The 22,822-nt window shown below is 37.9% G+C and overlaps 2 long non-coding RNA genes across 45 annotated transcripts in view; one reads left to right on the forward strand and one right to left on the reverse strand.

Annotated features, from left to right (window-relative positions):
• LOC146543632 (uncharacterized) overlaps nt 1-22,822 on the forward strand; it is a 54,333-nt gene that overhangs the window by 6,685 nt on the left and 24,826 nt on the right. The window lies entirely within an intron of this gene.
• The window catches only part of LOC104912536 (uncharacterized), a 376,736-nt gene continuing 357,183 nt past the window's right edge, over nt 3,270-22,822 (reverse strand). For all 44 annotated transcript variants that reach the window (XR_014885657.1, XR_014885659.1, XR_014885660.1 and 41 more), the window contains 5 exons: nt 20,093-22,664; nt 15,235-15,404; nt 14,044-14,232; nt 8,607-8,670; nt 3,270-7,516 (listed from right to left, as the gene is read on the reverse strand). This is a non-coding gene — a long non-coding RNA (uncharacterized LOC104912536). The remainder of the gene's footprint in view (nt 7,517-8,606; nt 8,671-14,043; nt 14,233-15,234; nt 15,405-20,092; nt 22,665-22,822) is intronic.

Below are 22,822 nucleotides of genomic sequence, written 5' to 3' on the forward strand. Positions count from 1 at the left end.
ATTTGGCAACAGCTATGGATTACTTCTCAAAATAAACCCCTACAGAATAAACTAGCTAAAAGTGTTGAAGGTCTCTGATTGAATTCATCAGACATTCATGTGTATCTGCACAAATCAATGACCAAGGCACGGATTTTGTCAATCAGATAAGTGAGGAAATACATTAACAGGTGACAGACAACTATTTGCCAGGGCACATAACCCTAGAGCCAACGAACTTGTGAAATGGCAGAATTGAACTGTGAAAGACAAATCACTGAAGGTGGAGAGAGTGTCTTCATTCTGTCTTGAAAAGCCCAAAGATTCTTTTAATCTACATTAAAAATATGAACAAGTTGTTCACATACATTACAAATTTTGTTGCTGCTTCACTTTAATAGCAAGATAACAGTCGTGTGCCATCTACATATTTTGCATTTTATTGCTTTTGCATAATTCATCCTGAGTAATGTAACATCCCTGACAGGAGAAATTCCACAAAATTTAAGAAAATGGAAGGTGAGCTGTAGCACAATCCAAAATAGCAGATAATATTGAGGCATTTAGATGAAGGAAAGGAAATGAAGTAGGAAGTAAGAAGCATGAAGGGAAGAGAGAAAATGAAATGATTACAGTGAAGCATAAAATGAAAGTGTGTAGTAGAAAGTGACACTCTGCAGAAAAAAAAGGAATAGTTGGCTCGCACATCATAGATGAGATGGGTTTAATGATGACTAAACTGGATATACTGCAGAAGAGTAATGGGTATGGAAGAACACATGTTTCAGGGAACAATTGCAGGGTGCTGAATCAGTTAGCAAAGCCCTTGGAAAAATGGAGACATGACTGAGCAGTCTGGAGGGTTTAGAAAGAACTATTATCTCTGAGAGCTCTTATAATAGTTCAATTTCACATCAGTATAGCTGCAAACAATAGTCTGCCAGTAGAATTTTATCAACTTTTCTACATTACAATCACCTTCATTTGTCTTGTTAATTTTGGCGTAAAAGCACTCAGACAATGACATTAAAACATTCTTCTTTGAACCAAAATTTGATCTCATTTCACATCTGGGCAAACTGAGTTGAAAGCACACATACATGGAAAATTTTTGATTATTTAGTTACTAGAATTGTCAGACTGGAAACAGAATGTAGTTAACTGATTTCAGATTCCCCTCTACCCTGAAATATGAGCCAGGTTGGAGGAGACTTTAGTCCTGTTCAGGGAATACTGAATGCCCCATGAACAAAAGCCAAGTTTAGATTGGATGTGATTTGTCTTGAAGGAGTCCAAAGGTTTTTATGGCTATGTATGAGCACAAATCTCAGCATTTTTGGCTCAGGAGAGGCCAACAATGACAGGTACATCATTTCCATTGATTTCAGCTCCCACCCAACTGTAAACGTCATGTTACATGATGGGAGGAACCTGGGCACAGACAGGTCCCAGTCAAAATATCTGGATGCTCTGTAGCTCAAGTATGGCAGGGAATCAAGCAGGAACCACATTTAATCACTGGAGAAACTCTTTTCTCTGAAGTTTTGTGACTTGTGGGTCACTTCCTTTCGCATATGTGGTCACATATATTCCCCTGGCAATGCCAGAGTGACTTACCATGTAGTAGCATTAGGAAGGGGTTGGTTATAGCTTTCTTCTAATGTCATTTAATAGTAAAAAATGAAGAATGGGGCATTGGCACATATGTATGAATCAGAGTCTTGGAAACTCTACTTTGATTGGTAGGGGAAAATAGAGAGATGTTGGATACCGCTGAATGATGATAACTGATGTCAAATGTGACATCTAAATGCCATTCACAATACATCGATACATAACCTTATGTTTAGAGATACCCCCCCTCCCATCCCCACCCCCCAAAACAATCTGAATAATGAATCAAATGGTCTCAGGAGTAATTGGATCTTTTTCTGTGTAATTAGCAATTTTTCCCCTTGCATTATAATTTAAAGTACTGTGGTTGAATTGAGCAACTCATGTAATGAGTCATTAGACTAAGGCTTTTAAGGAAGTTATTTCTGAAGGTCTGTGGAGGCTAAAATATGTCTAAATTAAAAGAATGACAGGCTGCAATCATGGCTGTAAAATAAAGGTGCTCAGTAAGCAGTCCTATTACAATCAGAAAGAAAAAGAAGCAGATCTCTGTCTTGTGCATGGAAGCAGAGGAAATGATGAATACCTTAGGTAACTCATTCTGTGCAAAATCAATCTTTCACTGTCAATTTTAAATGAACTAATTTGTTCACAAATCTGCTCAGTCAGTTTGGAAGCATACTCAGTTCATCCATATTAGCAAATCCTTTAATCTTGACTAGTCCACTGAGTAAGAAATCTAGAAATGTGTTAATATGACTGGACATATGTAGTAGGATAAGAATTGATTCTTTTAATTAGTGTCTATTCAAGTTATATTTCCTTCTTTTACTGAACTATTGACCCACTGATACATAAAGAGATTACTGTTATGACTAAAATACCTTCCAAAGTTATATTTAACTCTTTATTTATTGGTCAGTGTCAGACAGAAAAATAATTTTTGAATTATCAAAAAATAATGTAATCTGATTTAAGGTTTCTTTCAGACATGTTCCCATTAATCCTGGAGATTCAAACTGATATTTGATATTTAAAAAACAAATCTCAAGTTATTGCCAGAGGAATGATATAATCCTTTCTTCCAAGTTAGATAAAAATATAAAATGCTACTTATACTCCTAGTTTGAGATCAAGATAGTCAGGATTTACACTTCACAATTCAACTTCCAAACGTAGTGCCCAATCTAGATTTCCCCTCCCCACCAAATTCACTGATGACAAAGGAATAACAAAAGGGGGAGGAATTGCAGAATGAGATGACTCCTCCTTTCATTCCCACTCCGCTCACACAGACTGATGCCTAAATAAGTTAAACTCTGGAAAACATCTGTGTATGAAATCAGGATGAACTCACTGTAATTCGCAAACAAACAAGATTTTATTAGCTTTCTTGCTCACCCACAGAGAAGCAAGAAACAAAAACAATCTCAAATAACAGTGCCTTTACAATGGGAAGCAGTGTTATAATCTCAGAATGGTCTTTAGAACAAAAAATGAAATGGGCATCTAGTCTGGTCACTCACATTTTCTTGTTCTCTTCATCTTAAATAATATAAAAGCATTTGCAGCAGGGTGGTCCTAGGCAGATTCAGTGCCCTAGTGCTGAACAGCTATACCCTGCATAAGGGAGCAAGTGCAGTATTAGCATTACTATGATAAGTCTGAACACCAAGTGTTTAAATGACATTTATTGATTTTAGAAATACATCGAGCAATGGCGACAGAAAAAACCTTCAGCAACCCACCATTGTGGACAACCACTTCTAAGACTTTTAAGATTTGCAGCGACTTCCTAAAGTCGAACTTTATAGTAGTGAGAATTGTGCTAAACAAAATGTAAAAAAACGTCCTATACCGCAGTCTTCTTACTGTAAACCAGCAAACCAGGATGTTCTGCTTTTTCTGAGCCCAGATAATCTTATTCTCATTGCTTTTGACAGAGTTCTTGGCCCACTGTGGTATAGTCTTGGAGATTTGCACATACTCATGGCTTGCAACAGCTCTTGTTTTTTAGCTATAGTCTACAAATAAGTAAGCGTAGGTAAGAGAGAGGAGACAGGAAATTTGTACTTCAGCCTTCTGATGTTTCTCTTTTCATCTTCCATAAGATTTTCACTTTGAAGAGACTTCTCAGACAATGCACAATAGGAAGAAAATTGCTGTTACACTTTGAGTCCTGTATTTTTGGTGCTTTTGAGGCATCCATTTGTTTCACTGCAGGCTCTGTCTCTCCTCAGTTTTCCAGACTTTTTTGGTTTGCTGAGCTGCCAGGGCCTAACTGGTGGGAACCAGCAGATTCCTCTAACACAAGGCAGCAAATTATTAGTGACATTCTGCTTTCTTAGTGCATTAAGACTGGCCTTTGAGCTGTTAATGTATATGAGCTCTGAGTTTTTTTATGTGGCTTTATAACAGTCGAAGAAGGATTAGGACAGCAAAGCACCATAACCAGCCACCTCATGTGCTCTTATTCTCTCAGTTTCAGCAGTGGCGGACACTGCGTTCTCTTTATGCTTTGGTTGGAAGTGTTTCAATAAGCATTTTTCTTCAGTTCATGGTTTGAACTTTCTCCTCTTTGCATCATCAGCAGTCATTTTCTGGACTCCGCCTTCCTAATTTGTATCTGAATACCTTGCAGTCCTCCCCCTAATGCCCACTCACTGCTCACTGGGAAAATCCAGGTCTTTGGCAAACACATTATGGGAAACTGCACATGACAGAAGAGCCATGACTTATCAGACTAGCACAAGCACTTACTTACATTAATGGTAATTTTTTTTTTTTTAATTTGCCCAGTGCTCCTTACTCAATCAGTTTTGATGTTTGTATATGGGGACTGTTATGTGCCCAGAGTGTATCAAGAACCACTTGGAATATGCACAACTCAGCATTATTCATGTGAATTCAGGAATATGAAAGCACTGTAGAAAATTTTCCATTCACTTTAATGGTCATTGAGACTTCACAGAAAAGTACGTAATTCTGCAAATAGTTCTATGACATGATTAGCTTTTCCAAATGCCAGGATACTTACTGATATCTTTGTCAATGTCAGATACATATCTCTGTCCCCATGTATGCTATTCTCTCTATACATTTATGTGTTAGCTAATTTTGCATGATGTTGGTGGAGGGCAGGACAGTGGCTTGGTTTGGCTCATTTCAGATACAAATTATGACTGCCTTAGAAGTGAATGTAATAATAATCATGGTATTTTTAATGTCTAAATTATTGCAGAACCTGAAAACACTCCTCTTGCTTCCAAGGCAGATGTAGGATTGCACAGAAGATGAATGGCACATCTCTATCAGCCAGCGCGTTTTGATAATTGATCAAATTTCCATTTTAATTAGAAAACATGCACCCAAAGTGGGTGGGATCACAAGATTCTATCTGCTCAGTTTTTCTTAATCCTCTGGGGTGAATGAAAAAATGAAGTGTCTGGCCTTTCACTAACTCTGAATTCAAGAGATTGCCTTGACCACTGCATGTTCATTTTATCTAGGAATGTCTTTTGTTCTGTACGCTCTCTGACTTTCTGAAAATACCTTTTAATTTTCTGAATACATATATGTATACAATGAATATTAATCAAGAGCTGATTACTATCTCTTCTGGCAGCACACAATAATATTTTATCAGAGACAGATTGTATCTGCAATTGCATATTTAAAATCTGTACTGGAATGTCACTTGAGTTCTACTGAGTATGGACTCTGAAGTCGTCCACTAAAATTTTCTTGTCTATAAGTAAATGTTATTAAGTTAGTAAACAGAATTTATAAAAGTCAAATATTTGAATATTTTTTTCTTAGGTAAAACTGTCGTTTCCTCTAACTCACATATTCTAGCCATCAGAGCCACTGGTATTGCTAGTGCTGTACTGGGCTAAAATCTTACAGGCAATCTAAGATGCTTGCATTTTATGGAAGGAATCCTTGTCCCAAGGGCCACAGAGGAGCTAGGGATGTGCTAATCTGAAAGCTAGACTGAACCCTTGCACCTTTTCATGAGGTGAAGACAACAAAAGTCATCAGTTGTCTGCCCACCTGATATAATTGATACTGCAGACTGCCCACAGGAGAGCTGCTGAGGAATCCAGGCACCTTGAGGATGAAAGGTTTCCACTCTGATCTCTATTCTCATCCCTGCCCTTCTGCTCAGGGAAATGCCACTTGCTATACACACATGGAAATTGTGATGACTTTTGAAGAAGGGAGAGTAAGGTTTGTGTGTAAGTTTCTTCATAATGAACTCAAACTTTTAGCCTTCTTACTTCAGAAGACATTTTTAATTTATCTGGTGGCTGAGGCTCTGCCTTGCATGTAGGATGACAGATTGAGTGCTAATTCTACCACCTGTAGACCTTGTTTATTTCAAAATGTCACTTGTTTTTTATATCTTAAGTGCCAAGAGAGATGTTCTCCCAGGATACCGAAAATCAGTCATTATTAGAACACAGATACTAAACCACCCATGTTTCAAACACATCAGTCAAAGACATCTGTCCTGAAACTGTACTGCAGAAAGGGCAGCATGTTATTAGAAAGAAAGAGAGAGAGAGAGAGATACCAGGGGAGCCTAAATCATTATCTGAACATATTTGAGGCTGAGTGCTGCGAGACCCATGGTAGAGACCATGTGCTTTAATGGAAATTTCAGTCCTTGGTGATCATGTAATTGCACCACAGTAATTCCTTCTAGCAGCTTCTCATGTTATCATGTTTCGTCATGGAAAATCCTGTACTCTGAAACATCCCATCTTTGATTTTGAATCATTGCAAGAACTCTTTTACTGAAAATTGAGGAGGAAAAAGTGCATCCTGAGCCCCAATTGCTTACCTCCAGGCTTTATGTAAGGTCTCAAAAAATGCAACTATCTTCCATTAAGCCTCTCCTAACATGTACTCCACAGTCCAGGGACAAACTACACAGGAACAAGAAAGGTAAGAAGAGGAAACTTTCTGAGGGCATCTGCTAAACCCACGTTGGCTGTCTTGACGAGGCTTGTCAGGACATATTGGTAGTGCGCAGTGAGCCTGAAGATTCCCTACTGGCTGGAACCGAGTCATTTGCCAGGCTTTCCTTGTCAGGGAGAGTTAAACCAGTCACTGATCCTAATTCTAACACTGTTGTTGCAGCATTCCAATTTTTAATCGCTACATGACTTGTCAGGTTGAATATGAGCCACATGAATAAAATTTAAAAACCTCCTAACAATGAGAGTGTCAAAGATTACCAGCACTTGGTGTTTCTACAGTTACCTTTTCAATTCCTAAAAGTGCAGCTAAGGTGCAAAGATGCTCCTTTCCAGCTTTCCCTTATTTTTCCATTTCTACACACAGCAGTTCTTTTCTTGAATCATACCTGGACAGTCTGCAATAAGCAGCACTTTCCCACTACAGCACAGTATTGGGCTGCTCGTGCTTCTGTCAGATTTAATGAAATAATTCAAAAAAGGGGGTCTCCCATCTTCCACAAGCAGCAGGAAATATGGTTGACAAGTAAGTAAAAAGATAAAGCTGCCATTTTTCTTCATCCTGGGTTGGCAGCCTCTTTTCTCTCATTCCTTTTCTCCCTGAGTTTTGAAGCATATGAGATGTGAGTCTCTCGCTGTCAGCAAGCATTGTCTTTGGAATGTCACAGCTTTGCGTATTGCCAATTTGTCTGTAAATGTTTGAAATTTGAAGTAATTGTAGAAGATTGAGGCAAGCAAAGTGAGAGCCATTCAGAAGGAAAGGGCATTTCTCAGGCTAGCAAACTGACACGTAGGCATCCTTGTGCTCCTTTTCCCGTGACAGAGCATGGCTGGGACAGATGTGCTTCATGCTGTAAGATCCTGGATGCTGACAAACAAATCAACTTCCAGTGGGCTCTGAGTTCTCATCTGCAATTGAACTAATTTACCATCTTCATCTGCTACATGAACAAAATACAATAATTGGTTTCAAAAGGCACCAGCTTGCTGGCAAATGCAGGCTGCATAACGCTAGTCTTTTTCAGTGAAAAATGATCTTACCCTTAGCAGTGTTTCAGTTCACTGATTTCTTTTTGTTTGGGTGTTTTTTTGTTACAGAATGCTTAACTTTGCAGTGCTTTTCACGAAGGAAAATCTGCACTGTAATCTCTAATCACAGCAGAAGAGGCAAGGTCATTTGGCTGTCTTGGCTTGGCATTAGTAGCAGGCTTACAGCACACACCGAAATTAAAGCTACACACAGGAGGAGTTAAATGCAGAGCTCGAGTTATGAGCTGAACAGGAACATCAACTCATAACAGGAGCAATTCAGTGTTTAAAAAGTTTAATAACACAGTGAAAGCTCAGCATCAGAGCCGAGTCAAGAAAAATGGGATCATGCAATTAAAAATGAAAGGAGATGTAGGGGAATCTGTTGGTGTTTGAGATGCTGTGCTTTATCTGCAACGCTGCGTATTTTAGACTGAGCTCAATGGTTATTGTGAAACAATTCATTTTCATACAAAAGCAGCTATCTGGGAATACACAGACAAGATGTAGCAGGAGGATCTCTGGACCCAGGGAGGTTTGTACATAGCCTCCAGACAAAGCAGCTGCTGTGGAGGGCTACCTATCCATCAGTGCAATTTCTGCAGCTGACACAGCTTCTGGGGGCCATCCCCACTTTCAGGAGGAAATTCTCCACCACGACAGGATAGGATCAAGGGTTTCAGCTCCTAGGTGCATGCTGACTTTAAAGAAATTTCCTTGGAGCTTCTCCAGGCCTATCTGGAAGCCCTCTGCAGCCCTAAGCAACACTTCAAGGCTCCAAGAAATCATGTAATTTTATTAGCAGAACTGAGAAAATTGCAAGCAGTATTCCTGAGTGCTTTTTGTCCTCCATTTTGTCAGGTGTTCTTAAAACTCCCATTCATTTTAGAAGTCAATCACAAAGTCTACTCTAACCCTCCCTATTGAAGCTGTAAAACGCATCATTGAAATGACCTTACACATGTAAAATCCGCAAGTGCATATATATGCATTGCAACTTACCTGATGATTTATCCAGTATGGTGTCTGCTGTACTCACTGCCATCCTTACTAGTAGCTCTCCTTCCTGTAATAATGAAGTGATCAGCAAGACTCAAGGCTTTTAAAAGTGCAAATAAAATCTTTTACCAGAGAGCATTCCTGGTTCAATGCCCCAGTTTCAGAAATGAACATACCTAAGATTCAGCAAAACTTTCCTAACCACAAAAAGTACCAGAAGAGGGGCAGAAAAGCCACATCTTTCTCTTTTTAAACTCAGACTGTGGGTAGTTTGAGTCTTTGTTCTCTTTTATTCTTATCATCAGACGGTGAGCAAAATCATACTTTTTCCTGAGCTCTGAAAAAGGTTTTATTTTTGTCATTTCTATTATGAGCAAACTGGGATGAATATGATTTTGAGTTTGGCTTGGAAATAGTTCAGAAGTTAAATTTTGGTTTTACAGAAAATTATGTTGGATAAAACGTTCTTCTTATTATCAAAATCACGAGCTTTTGTATAGATGTGCACGCAAATAAAGATTTAGTCTTTTTAATCCCTCCTGACATCCCGGGGTACCTGAACTTTTTGCCTTCTCTCTGAACCATAACTTCATTGAGATTTCCAAAAGAGGGGAAGTAGGATTAAATTTCATTAAGAGTTGCAGTGGTTCAGTGTAAAATGAAGTAAATTATTTTTATCCACTCTGATTTGATCTTGCATTGTGAAACTAAGCTGACCTTGCACTTTAGATTTTGAAGTTTTTCAACAATGAATTTATATATACATAATTTTCTGAAGACAGTGTTATACAGATGCCGTACAACACTCCCTTATCAACTGTTCAGCAAATTATGATAAAACTTTGAAATCTAATTTCAGCATCTTTTACCTCTATTGAATATACTGGAGTAAAATCTAAACCAAATTTAATCCTACACTTTTATGTCATTATACAGTCTACACTTGGCCAAAAACCCTCTGTACATTTCCTGGTTGCTTTCGGTTTAGATTGATTATGTCTTTATACTGGGGAGAGGGCCTGCCTGATAAAAGAATGGCTTAATCTTTATTTGCCTAGAGCAGTTAGAAAAAATAAGTGAAGCAAGTAGCCTCCTGTGACTGATTTCTGCTCACTTGAGGCAGTTCACCCTTGAAACAGGGAATAATTGTTCTCTGCCCTTTTTCAGATATTGTCTTCCCTTTCATGTATTTTATCCAAATAATCTCAAAGATTTTGAACATTAAAGGAAGACAGAATGAATCAAAACTATACACCAGGCTAAATTCTGCCTTGAGAGGCATATCCACAGTTTTCATGAAAGTCAGTGGAAACCATGCACGCATCTAGGAGCAAAATTTGGTCCACAGTCTATTTAATTTATAAATAAAAGACAAAAGGAAAAGAAGGAAAAAGGGGAAAAAAAGAGAACTTAGAAGAAGGATATAAATGTATTGGCTTTGATCAAATTAGTGGACATGGACCATGGAAATTTGAGTAATTGTGGTATATTTTGCTTCTGGATATCAATTTTCTGGGGAAAAAATAACAAAAGTTTCCCTTCAGGATCCACAGAGAAAGTGGATCATATCACCTTTTCTTTCATTTTGCTCTGTCTTTAATGAGAACACCTTTTTTTCTTGTAGCCAGTCAAGTGGTTGGCAATGAACGACCACTTCTCTGCCTTCTCTACTCAGCGAGAACCTAGAAAGGCCTTTCATCTAGGTTAGGTCTGACTGTAACATCCTAATCATGTCAGGCTGGTATTGAGGCTGAGACAACTCCTGTCAATGCCAAGTTTAATAATCCGTCTTGCAAATATTTCTTTTTAATTGTATATACTCTTAATTATTTGTACCCCAGTGGCAAAGTTGTAACAGAGGTGGTGATAAGAAAAGAAATATTTTGTAGTTTATTCAAAAGCTTCTTTTTTTTGGACTTCTTCATCAAAGCTGTTTTTTAAAAGTACTTTTCAGTGTAACTAAAGCCCCATGGCAAGTATGCTGTGGTATTATAAACTAAATGTTAAGAACTACTTAGATCTATAAGAATCATTTATTTTAGTGTTAAGTGATGATACAAGGCAAAAATAAACTTTCCAGAAAGGACATAAATAAAAAATAAAATAAATTAACAGAAGAACAACCAATTATAATCTAAAGTTTGAAAATGAGTCATTTTGTTTAGCTGTTCCTATCGAGTGAAACTGAAGTACCTGGCAAATACAGTTGTTGGAGATATAAAAATAAAACTAGAAATATTTAAGAATTTTTGGCCATAGTACTTCTAAAGCTGTAATTGTACATCCCGTGACTGTCTCTTCTCTGTTGCTTGGTAGTTCAGTTGGGTGCACTATATCCAAAATACGACAATTCAGCTGCTCAGGTGAAAGGCCTCTAATGTCTCCTCTATTGGGAAGACCTGTATTTAGGAAGGGATCTGCTTATGTAGCCCATTTACTTGGGAACTGATCCAAAGCTGAAAATTGTAAACATCCAAATGAGCAAAGACGAACTGCTGACCTTATAAAAAATATGGTTGTTTCAATGGGATGAGGATTTCAATTATGTCTTCCCTCTGTTCAGCAACACTCACCATATGATTCTGCTGGACAAATTTGTGACAGCTAATACAATTCTTTGTGGATAATATAAAAGACGTATTTTTACTATGAATTTTACACTGGAAACTATCGACAGCTGAATTTTGCTATGTCATGCAAGGTTCTTTCAAACAGAGTGACTCAAAGCAAGCTACCAGGGATCAATTCTTTACCAGTTGACAATGAAAAGACTTTCGAAAGATAATTCAGTTTCACATACCTGGCTGGATTTGTTTTCAAGAAGACACTGAGCTGTTGTACAATGATGTTAAAAAACAGAAATTTTACGAAACCTTAAATATGAGAAAATACGAAGTTAAACGTATCTCTAAACGAGTCTAGACTTGCAAAATAAGTGGGTTTGTGCATAAAAATCCAAGCAGATCAGAAATGTGTACCATTAATTTTAATTTATAATATGTATTCAAATTGTAATTCTTTAGGACATCTGAATCAACTACTTTTAACATTCAAATAATCAAACTTCCCATTGTAATAAAACATGTAATGTTTCTGTAAGAGTTCTAGGGGATGGCATCACCTGCTAAGCTCCTCAGTTGCAGCAGTGCTTGTGTTATTTTTGGTTCTTCCTTTTGCCAGTATTTTCTTGACTATTTTCTTGATTTTCTTGGATTTATAACATATTATGTCCTGTTTTAAAAGTAATGGTTTAAAAATTGTACACAAATGGGTGCACTGTTTTTCAAAAATCCAGTCTCCTAGCAATCCAGCCTTTCTTAGCCTCTACAGTTAGAAATAAGATGTAGTTTTATGGTGACACTGTGAGAATCTGTATCTCGTTGGTTAGATCATGGATGGGCAACAATGGCTTTTTTCAAAGTTTCACAGACTAGAAAACTTAAAGTAGCTCCTTTTAATTGAAACCCAGACATACTTTTAGGTAAAAACAAAACTGAGCTGGCTTGAGTTTTTCCCAAGCCAAACAAAAGAGATTGGAACTTTCCATTGTTTTTGTCTGCCAACCATGCATTGTTAAAGGAATCGAAATAAAGAGGGAAAGGGGTCAAGGGTTATAGAGCTCATATTTCCACTCTACATGACCCCATCTCAGCAATAGTGGGACCCTCGTGATCAGTTCCTGTTGGTCTAACGGAACAGCCATTTCTTAAGAAAAGGAATTACTGCGTACAGTACCTTTGTGATTAACAGAAGAATACACTAGCTCTTCAAAGGTTCTTTCATTACAGCCCCTGAAGAGGACCCTGACATTACTTTCTTGAGATTAGAATGAAAACAGCTGTACTTGTACCAATTCCCCTTTTTATTATTTTTTGTAACAAAACAAGATTGATGTTATGCCACTTTCTGTTCTGTCATGAGAATAAGGTATCACAAATGCTAATAACTACCACAGTAGCGATATGCACTACTTTGATCTTTTCACTATTCTTTAATTTGGGCAGCTGGCCACTGAATTCCTTCCTAAAAATCCGTGCTGTCTATAAACAAAGGGAAAAATGGCCAACAAAATCAAATGTGCACATTTAAAACTGTTCATCTGACTAGTCCAATTCAAAGCCCACATGACTAATGCAAATAGGACACTTTGATTTTGTGATTCTAGGCACAGAAATCTTAATACACATTCTTTTGACGTTGGATTGTGGCAGAATGAGAAATACCACAAACAACCAATTCTCATTAAAATCTAAAGCTTGTAATCCCTTCGTTCTTATTGGTTGCTTTGCCAAAGACTTCTTAAGAGATTATTAAGCTTATTTATGAAAATCCAGAAGTAATTTTCAGTGATTTTGCCCCTAACGTTTATAAGACAGTAAAATTAATCATACTCTGGTTATTTTTTCCAGTGTGAAAGGCAAATGCAAGAAGGCAGGATCAGGCAATAGCAGCTGTCAAGATTCCAAAACCAAGAAATACAAACACCTATCATCCAAATTACTGCTGTACTGGTAGAAAGAGGATAGTAGTCATTAGTGTTTGTGCAAGTATGCCAGAAGAGAACTATGTATTGCCAGTTAATTTTCTTTTACAGGGAGTCAACTTTTTGCAGTGAATCAGATGCACAACTTTTCTATTCCCTGCATTTCAGTTAAATTCCTTATTCATGTTCACAACAAGCACAACTGGCCTCTTGTTGGCATCATTCCCACATTGGAAATGATAAGGCAGCTAGTGGTGCTCAGAATTTGCAAGCAAAGTTCTCTAAACTAAGATTTTGGATCCTCTGTTTCAGTCATCAGCAATCATTTAGTTACATAACTTTGCTGGAAGCTAGAGGCAGTTTCCAAAAGCCAAAATAAGTGCCTCTCGGAAATTCCAGAATCAGCTGAAGACATAAATTTATTGCATAAATGATTTTGAAAATAGGACTGCTGTGTTTATAAATGGAACATCATGATTTTATAAAATTTATTTTTAGAGATTTTCATACGAAATGTGGAGTATGAGTAAAAACAGTCCGTGAATATAGTCCCATCATGAAAAAAATGATGGGCCAATGTAAGAAATGAAGGGAGGATCCTAGGACCTGTAATGTTCATAGAGAAATAGATACTAGGCAGGGCAGGAGATTCAGTTTTGCCATATTGCAACTGAGTTAGTTGCATACATGTTCATGTATATCTTTTCACTTATATAATATACTTAATAATATATATATAATAAATATACATAACGAAGTATATCTTGCACGTTTGTGGACATATATTAGCTAAAACACTAATGCAGAGAGTGCAGAAGAGTAACCAATGCCTTGTACACAAGCCATTACAGGAATTGATTTTTGTATTGTATTACAAGTATTCATCAATTCTTTCCATTTTCTATGCAGATGCAGTTTTGGCCTACTAGCCCAATTTTGACTCAGTATATTTCTTACCTTTGTGCACTGCTTTGTGCTGCACACTTGGACCTGGTGCATAGGCTCTTGCTGTGGGTGGTTTGGACATACAGCAGAGCAGCTGCTTGGGTAGGTTTGTTTGACATCCAGGGCAGCTAATTATGACTGTGAAAGTCTTCCAGAAGCCACACACCACTGGGCATCTGTAGTGAATGGTGCAGCTGTTTTCTAGAGCAAGAATGAGAAGAGAATTTAGTTGTGAAGGCTTGAAATGTCCACAGTCATTCTTCAAAGTCTGTTTAGTGTGTTTATGTGTTATGTATCTGTTTATGTGTGGTGCATCTTATGGTTCCAGCACTATGCATGGACTCAAACTTACTAACAAATGTCTTGTAATTATCATCTGAAGAATTCCTACCCTAGACTTTTGATCTGTGATTGAAGTTCAGAAACTTTATGAACTTTAGAGACTAATATCTGGTTATTAAGTATATATTAAAAATCTATTGAATACTACTAACCCTTTGGAACCAATAACCTCCTTTTAAATAGCAGAGAATAAAAGTGTGTGATATATATCCCTGACTACTCACTGTTCAATCTGCAATACTTATTCATTATACTCTGAAAATACGTCTGTATCAACACAGGCACTTGGACAATGGCAGCTAACAGACACTAGATATCAGAAGAGACAAAACAGTAGGTACAAGAGGAGACAAGCATCATGAGTAAAGAATATTGCATAGAAGGGGCAATAACTCTGAACGTAAGTATGCGAAGGATGTGCACATAGAGTAACACCTGCATAGAGGACCCAAGAGTAGAAGAAAGCCAGCTGGTGAAGCAAGGTTCAAATATAGACAGAAGATTTTGCAGCCAAAAAGGAGAAGGTGGTAGCTGGTAGGGAAAAGGATGTAACATAAAGAAGAGCATTAGTGGGACCATTCTCAAAGCTACTGATTGACTGAAAGGGAAGGATGTAATGAGAGCTGAGAGTCAAAGACAAGAATGGTAGAATTCTATCAGAAAATTCTTAGTTACCTCAGATGGGAAAGTAAAATAAAGCACATCCAGGACCTGCCTGATCACTCCAGTATTTGAGGATAAAATGCAATGCTAAACATTAAAAAAAAATGTACAAAGTGACATAGAAATGAATCTGGCTTTCCTTACAATGATTTGTTAATTCCTACTGTGATGCATACACATATACACGTACACACTTACATTCCTTTATAGCTTAGCGTGACCCAGAAGTACAATATCATCTTCTGCATTTGTTCAGTCTTGGAAAAATGCTCAAGGGAGGCAATGCAGATCTGTTCTATGGATGCCAATTTGTCCACATGTCTTAGCAATGCAGGCAAGGTCTGACCTCCCCCAGCTTCCAGGGCTTTCTGAGTATAGGAAGAACAAAAAATCACCAGACTATTATAAATGAAAAGAGCTCCAAAAATGGAAAGATGTTGATTAATATGTCATATTTCTGTAACACATTTAGATTTGTGGCTACTTTTGTCAGCCTAAGAAACTCAGATGAGAGGCTGAATTTCTGTAGCTTGTAAAGGAATTTGTATACATGACTGTAAAGGAAGGTGCAGTATATATTTTCTCCTAATCAGATGAGATTTAAATGGTTTTTAATATCTTTTGTGTAGAACTACTAAAGAAAGTGGCAACTTCTCAGGCTTTAGGAAAAAACAAAGCAACAAAAGAAAAGCCTTTAGATGCTCGCAGTAGGTGGTATCAGTTACTGACCTACCTACTAATAAGGCAAATAAAAGGAAAACAGCCCGAGAGGAAGTAAATAGCAGAGCCAAAGTCTTGAGGGGAGAACAGGCAAAGGAGGGATACAGTGCTTAATTCACCCTGACTTTTAGTCTGTCAAACCACAAGTAGAAGATGCTACCATATATAGCAGCATTACAACAGGAGGAAGTATTGTATTGTAGTCCTTTGATTCAAACACTGCTGATATCGAATTGCTGAACATGACTGTAGCCAGGAATTCTAATAAGTCTTAAAAAAATACCAGATACACCTGGGAGCAAACACGAAGGCTGCCAAGCTTCTGCTTGCTGTTACAGGACCTCAGGCCTACTAGGTGATAGAGGGGAAATAGCTCTGAAGTCAAACTAAACTAGCTGGTCTTGCTTCAAAGTCAGCACCTTGCAAAGTAAATAGGAATATCACACAGAACAAATTAAACAGAAAAGTCAATAATTAAAAATGCCATCCTCAGCTGCTTTGGATATGATTATTAAAGATTAGAAACCTGTTTCTGTCCTTTAAATCCTCCCTATAATATTTAGAAAGCAGATTGCCTTCAAACTCGATGACGTGTTCACTTACTTCAAACCATAGAGATACTTTAATATTGTTTTTAAAAATAGTGAACTGCATATCATTCACTTTTTACAGTACCATGAGAGCAACATTAAGAGATCTATTAATGTATTAATATATTTGAAATCTATGTTATGAAATCTATGTATGTTGGACAGTTATATGTTGCTGACGGTAAATAGATGTATTGAATATTTAGATAATGTCTGGCTGAAGTGGTATTTTATTCTTTTATTGAAGAATGTTCTCAGCCATGGGACAGTTCTGCTGCCACTGGTACAAATGCTGTTTTGTCTCTGGTTTTGTATTTTTCACTGTAATGTTGCATTGCAGAAACTAATGGTGGTACAAATTGTGTTTCTGGTTATTTTGGCATTGGAATTTACTTAGATTTATAACAAGCCCCATTTGATTTGTTTATGATTGAAGTAATGTAGAAAATACAATGAAAATATTTTAAGTAGGTGTAGTTTTGTATTTTTCATTGGCTCAGTGGGCAAGATGATTGAAACTTTAATGTTTTCTTGCAAGTTCTCCAGTAAACAAACAAACAAACAAACAAAACCATAGTAAGAAAGAGAAAAAAAAGTTAAAGAAGGAAATATCCTGTCTGTATAGAATTCTTGCCTTTTTGTTTGGGCAGATTCCTGCAATTTCTTCCTACAGGTGTAATGACTCCTGGAAATTTTTCATATAGGACATACCATCAGCAGGATTCTTTTCCAGATTTTTCACTCTTTTTAATTTGTATCCCTTAGTTACTTGCTCCATCCTTTCTTTCCCCCTCCCTTCTGCTCTAACACTAATAGGCTGCTGGAATCAACCTTCTAAATGAAATCAGTCAAGTCACCTCAGCTTTGATTGCTTTATTCCCATGCTGTAGAATGAAAGCACTCTGGATTCAGCACACTGAATCAAAAATGTTCTACATTCAATTGTCATAAATAACATGCACAGCAAAGAACTTAAGCTATCAACATAAACAATACAATATGAAAGCATGCTTCAAACCAGATGCTGCTTTATTTCTGTCCAAACAGTTTGAAGAGGCTGTTAAAATGCTTCAAGTTGCTGTTTATAGAGGGTCAAATGAACATTTTTCAATGAAATGTGTCCCTTCTGGTTCCTTAATGATTAAATACAGTGGAACAATAGCCATTTAAAATAGCAAGAGAATATCCAATGATTTTTTATTGTTAGAATTGTTGAAGTAGGAGGAGTTGAAAAGCTTTGTGTGAGGTGAGAGAAAAAATGCTCTGACAACATCAGAGCCACCTCAGAGAGTTTTGACAATTTGTCCAAAAATCACTGCACTTTCCAAGGAGCCTTTTGCAGAACTCCCAAGACAATAAGAGCATCTTTCCTTCACTCAGAATGGCAAACAACTTTTCCCACCATTCCCCCCAGCTGCCTCCCCCAGCAGCTCCACTATTACAGGGTGATACTGAAATGATACTGAATCTTCATCAGTGACAACTGTAAACTGGTATAAGGAGAGATACATGCAAACTCCACTATCTATAAATGGACAGGGTTGGATTCCCAACCTCACTAGGCTCACTAGCACAAAGAGGAGCCAGGATGCCTCTAGTTTATTTATTTGTGGATCAGACGCAGATATAAAAGCTTATCAAAGACCTTAGAAAATGGACTAGCATTTCCAAAAATGACTTTCCTATTGGAGGAAGCAACCTGTCCAATGAATCCTGTGTACTCGTGCTTTTGAGAAAGAGCTCTTTAACTCAAGACTATTTGCCTCCTGGAGGCATCCAGCACTCCTGCTCGCCTGTCAGCATTCAGCCCACTGTAGATACTCCACTTGTTTACATGACATTAAAATTGCAATTGGAGTTTTGTCAGTAAATCTTCAACCTCTAGAACCCACTTTCTTCTAAAAACAGAGCTGATTTATTACTGAAAAAGTAGTCTATCTTTGCACAAAGACACACATTCGGGATGTCATGCTGACCTAAGATTGAAGCTGATCTTATTTGATGAGAAACCCACAGATTTTCAAAAAAATAGGGAAAAAAAGTAAACAAAGCTTTTGTTCTAAATGGACTGGAACAAAACTGTACTTCCTTTCATGTTTGATCAAAGCCTTAGTAACTTGTCAGGATTCTGAAAATCGGAGCTATTAGGTTACTACACTGCTGTAGCAGCCCTAAGGAGCAATACCACTTGGTCTTTGTGACTTTCACTAGCCATATTAAAACCTTGCAGGGCAATAATTTGCTGCACAATGAAAACAAAGTCAGCAACATTTCTGTTAAACTTACATTTATTTAATACAGTATTGGAGAGTTTGACTTTTGTGTAAACGTAACCAGTATGCGCCCATCAAAATGGACAGGGAACAGCGTTAACCTGTAATAAGTTTTCTGCCATTTACACTTCTGTACTTACTCACAATTATCTGTAACTTCCTCATGTGCCAGGAGCCTTATAAGGCATATAATTAATAAGCAAAATTCTTATCAAACTGGATCAATTTACAACAGGTATATAATTGTTTTCCTTAAGAATCTTCCCAGCATAAGAAAGCATGTAAAGCCTATTGGCAGATTCACAGCAGTTTCTGCATTTCTGGGAGAGAAATACTGTGAAGAATGCACTTTGTATATACATGCATATACATGTATGTATAAAAGCATACTTAAAAGTATATGTAAAAATGTGAGAGTGCTTGAGTGTATATGGCTTTCAGCAGCTCCCCTTGTTCTCCAGCTCTTGTTCCATCTCTACGGTCTTCCCCTCCTCTCCATCTGCTTCTCACAACACCCTCACCAACGGGCTCAGAATGCACAATACAGACTTGGGTATATTGGGCAGATGATGGCTTTTATTGGATAAAAATTCAGCAAAATGAGTAAGAAAAGGTCACTAGTACGTTGAAAATCCCACTAGCCATCTCAGATGGGTATAGTAGCCAGCCTCCTTCTAACAGACTCCATTTCCACAGATAACAACTGATGCCCATTAGGCCCAGCTCAGCTGCACGCATTAAGCTCTTTGCACTGCATGAACTCCCATGCTAAGTAAAGTGCATCACTGTAACAGATTTTCTGCAGCTCTACCTTAGCTTTCTCAAGAACTATGGCAAAAATAATGGTATTTGTTCATTACTGTCCCTCCTTTAGCTCTCTTTAATTACATAGTTATCCATCTCTTTCTGTCTTCAGAACAAATTTTAAAAGTATACAGGAGACAAAATCAGTTGCTTTTATATTTTAACAAAGCACTTTCCTGTCCTCAGGTATTGTATTCCAGCTCCCAAGGAAATACAAAATAAATCCTTCGCCAGCCAAGGAATTTTGTCAAGTTTAAAACATTGCATCAACAGAAATCATGGCCCAGATCCTTTGATATGGGGGGGTGCAAGTCATGTAATTTTAATTAGGCTTCTTTCCAAACTCCAGAAAGGATCTAGTGAAAGAAGTGAGTGTAACAAGTGATGGACCTCCAGTATTTGGCTCATGTTAGTTCTAGTTTAGCAATGTTATTCCAGGGTGCAGAAATAATAGCTAATCACTGCAATGGATTGCTTAGAGGATAATAACAGGTGTTAGAACTATTAAAAATCGTTTAATAATTAAAAAAATAGAGTGACAGATGGCTATCAGAATGTACTTAGCTGAAGTCAATCCTGCCTTCAGGCATAACGATGGGCCAGATGATCTCCTTTTATGACTGTTTTTATTATGTTTTATTCTACCATTTGATGATCCACTTTCCTTACCTTTTTTGGGAAATCTTCATGTGTCCATCTGTGAGCAGATATGTACAAGGCACTAAAGAAGTTCTCTCACCACCATTTTAGCCTTGCAGGGGAAGACAGAAATGCCAGACCATCTCTCTTCCACATGCACAGAAGGATGCACAGTCAGGGAGCAGACAAGATGCAATGTTAGCTTCTTTAATCAGTCCTTCTTCTGACTTTTTGCCACCCTACTCAGATCTGCTAGCAGGGCTAGTTCGAAGAACTCAGCAAAAGAGAAGGGAATACTAGTTTTTTCTTCCTGTTAGGATGGTTACAGCTCAGCCCTCTGTCTTAACACTGATCTTCCTCCATACAGTATGACGAGTCCTTTATGAATTCACATCCAGAAAAATTTCTCCATGAAATGGTTCTTCTCCTCAGTGATATTGGAGTTCAGTGACTTTTTAAAAAAGCTCTTTTTAGAAAAGAAAAAATACTGTCTTCTCCCTAGTAAATTTAACTAAGAACAACACCAACCTGTACCTGCCCAAAGGTTTTGTATGTTTCCTACCTGTGATATGTCAATTACTGTATTTTTTATTATGTTTCATAGAACTTACAGTAAGATCATCAGCAGTGGCTTGTTGTCTGAGAGATGTGGAAACACAGTCAGCTGAATTTTTGACTGCATCAGCTCAGTTTGTGCATTACGAGTTTCTGCTGCTAGCAGTCAGCTGTTATCTTCGGGATGCTTTAAGTGAGCATCACATTCAAACAAAATCCCCAAACTGCCAATATTATGCCCTAATTTTCGAGAAGACTTTTTGATATTTGAGATTTGATTAAGAATGGTCAGCCCACCCACACACTGCACAGAACTCACTGAGTGGGGATGGGCTGAGCTATTGGATGAGTCACACATATATTTACAAAAACATTTTACATGTGGAAAGTCAAGTTTTATCTTTGGCAGCTCCATTGAAGAACGGAATATGATCCTGAATTGAAAAACTGACACTTACAAGGGAGAATCCAGTTCTCCTTTCACTAACAGAGATGTAAACCAGGAGTATGCCTTTGACAGCCAGTGGTGCTCCAGTGCACCACGCAGGGAATCGGGGCCAGGGCAGAGAGCTGGAATGCTGCCAAGCTGAAGCAGTATTGGGTTGATACCTGCTCTGAAATCCTACAGAAACCCTCATCTCTCAGTTTATCAACTCACGACTACAGATGCTTAAATAATAAAGAAAAAGCCCCTGTGTGTTTGTGAAATCTGGCCTTTATTTTATATCACTCTCATGACAAAAAAAGAGTTCGAAAAATGTCTTAAACCACTACTTGGGGATTTTCTCCAAGCACTATGCCAGCTGCTCTCAGCCTCCATTGTGAAATGATGGGCTGTTGGCATAGCCAAAGTACTTTACACTCCAGCAACCACTGGATGCATAGCGGCCCTATGGGAGTCATTACCAACTGGTGTAATTTAGGGCAGCCCTGAGGCAGCTCTAAGTCACAGTCTCCAGGAACTGGAGGCTATAAAGGTGGCATAACACCTCTCCTTTAGGTCTATAATCTGCAATAACATTTACAATACAGACTGCATCGTATTATTTCCATGTTTAATTAGAGTAGAGAATATCAAACATTTTACTTTAACGCTACCCCGTGTGCTGTTACCAGCTCTGTATGTGATTTAATGGGTGATCAATCATTCACATATCAGTGGTGATGTAAACCTGATGTTCATTTGTTCTTTTTCACTTCATGCATGGATCTCATGTAACAAGAAAAGAAATATCTACCAGGAATGTGGTAATTCTGCATTGCTGCTAAATCTCAGCAAGCCCTTCTACAATCCAAGAAATAAGGTAGCATCAGTTTACAGACCAACTTTTCAGTGGCATTGTTCCAAGTCAGTGCTATTGGCCAGTCTGGCTTATGCTTGCCTTCCGTGGTCAAATTCGTGATGCTTGACATGTCAAGTCAGCTGCTGTTTTCTTTTAAGAGAGAAGATATTGTTGATACAGCTGTGAAAGGATCTTTTCCCTTTTCAAAGAATTATCACTAAATTACATTAAATAGAGAGAGACCCTCTTCATTGCTTAACAAATGCCTGGAAATGAAAACATTGAAGATGTTGGTAGGAAGGGATATTTTTGCCCTGTCATCATTTTCCATTCAGTCTCTTTTCACCACCCATTTGATCTGGTGCTGCTGTCCACTTATATTTCAAATGGTATTATCCTGCCATTCATCTTCAGATACCACTTCTGCTGAAATCAACAGGAAACCTGCCATCATGAAAACTGAAGGATTAGACCTCTTGAGGGAAAATCTGTGAGATTTATTCCGCTGTTTCAGGCCAGTGAACTGAGTCCTGTTGAGCTTGGGAAGTGTGGGGCCAAGGACAGCGAGGGTTGGTGGTGTCTCCTGGCAGGAGACAGAGGAGCTGTGGTGGGCAATGGGAGCTGGATGGGAGCCCACGAGTTGGCACAGAGCATGAATGCCTTCCTCCAAGGAGTACCCCTAACCTCTGTGCTGCTCTGCAAGTGCTTCCCTGTCATTTCATAGGACAGCTCGCCATCACTTCTCTCCAGAAGCAACCAGAAACCTGCCAGGAAAAAATAGGTTATTATTTTGCCACTGATAAAAACACAACTTTGTTGTAATCATAGCAATAAAACAAAAACTGACAAGTGATGGCTTCTCTGAGGTGCCTTTAACCTTAATAAGAGCTCCATTAATTTTTCTTATTATTGACAAAGCAAA

The sequence above is a fragment of the Meleagris gallopavo genome, chromosome 11 (genome assembly GCF_905368555.1).
Source record: "Meleagris gallopavo chromosome 11, MGAL_WU_HG_1.1, whole genome shotgun sequence".
Classification (NCBI taxonomy): domain Eukaryota; kingdom Metazoa; phylum Chordata; class Aves; order Galliformes; family Phasianidae; genus Meleagris; species Meleagris gallopavo.